Genomic DNA, 1,553 nt, shown 5'->3' with positions numbered 1-1,553 from the left:
ACACCTGGAGCTCTCCCCGATTACCCCTGAGGCCACGAATATTCCAATGTAAATAAATCATTATTCACAAAGATAGGTATGTCAACAATAAGAAGCAATAAAATCTATGGGCTATTAGGGGCAGTGAAGTCAATGTGTGGAGGCAATGGAAAGTATGTAGGCAAGGAGGAATCAGAATGCTGCAAAGGAAAAGATTGCTGCGAGGGTCATGAAAAATAAGAAGGGGTAGAAGGAGGCGTGCTGGTGTCCATCGAGGGTTTCGTCTCTGCAATATAGTCGGAGATAGCATCAAAATTCCTATGAAGGCGGAGTCATGAGGCAGCCACAGCATAAGGCCTTCGCTCTTCTTAAGACAACGGATTTCTTGTTCATTACGACAGGCCTCACAATGGTGGGAAAAAGAAGGATGAGGTTCATTGCAATTGAGACAAGTGAGGGGAAGACTGCAAGATGCATTAGCATGATCTGTGGCACCACAGACCGGGCACTCCACCACAGATCTGCAGTATTTAGTGGGGTGTCCAAAGCGCCAGCAATTTCGACACTGTTCGGGAGTAGGAACCACTTTACGGACCTCTAGGCGATGGCTCGTGATATAAACAGAGGATGGGAGTTCACTGGAATCAAAGGTTAAGCAGGCGATGTTACTGAGAAAGCACCTCCACCCACGAGTGGGCAGGACATACGTATCCTGTTTGAGAATAGGAAGATCCTGAAAGGCTAATTGCTCCAAAATATCATCACCGCAAGACAGAAAATCACTTTGTACAATGATACACAGTAAAACCACTGTACCACTGCAAGAACTGAGAGTAGTGTGCTTATGAACTGTGACTGGAATGTTATCAATGGAAGTAATTTAGGAAAGATCATGAGCTTGTTCTGCATTCTGAACTGTAACAATGTGCACACTACTTCGAAGAGCATGAAAGGATATATTTTGACCAACGTGTCGTAAAAGAGCTTTACCAATACTATGATCAGAAAGATAATCAGTTGGAGATGTCGGTTGTAGGAAAAAGAATTTAGTCCACTGCATACTTGTAAACATGGTGCATAAAGGAAGGGGGTTTGTGTAGGTCATATTTGGGTAGAATGAGTAGACATCGAAGAACTGTCATCAGTAAATGGTCTGGAACGTTTACTGTTGCCCGAACTGAGGTAAGTGGGCTATCCGAAAACCATATTCGGGGAAGCTGGATGCATAGTTAAAGGCGTGCAAGAGCCAGAGGCACTAAAAGAAATGGGCGGAGCCTCAGTACATGGAGGGGGTGATGAAGCGTAACCAGCAGGAGGCACAGGGGTACGGGAAGAGTCTGGAGAATGGTTCAATAATGAAGCCGGGTCAGAACAGGATGTGGTAACAAAAAGGGCCTGGGAGGAGGAGGGTTATCACAGAACAAAGACTTCATGATAATGGGACTTCTTTCTTATTATTTTTAAGAAAAAAAAAGAAAGAAAGAAAAAAGAGGGACAGTCACTAGAAGGCATGAAAGGGCCGTAAGTTCCCCCCTCTCATCCGAGAGGACCTCGAGACCACGAGCAGTGCAGAT

This window comes from Cherax quadricarinatus, chromosome 75 (genome assembly GCF_038502225.1).
Source record: "Cherax quadricarinatus isolate ZL_2023a chromosome 75, ASM3850222v1, whole genome shotgun sequence".
Lineage (NCBI taxonomy): Eukaryota > Metazoa > Arthropoda > Malacostraca > Decapoda > Parastacidae > Cherax > Cherax quadricarinatus.
Note: the sequence above shows the minus strand (reverse complement) of the source record.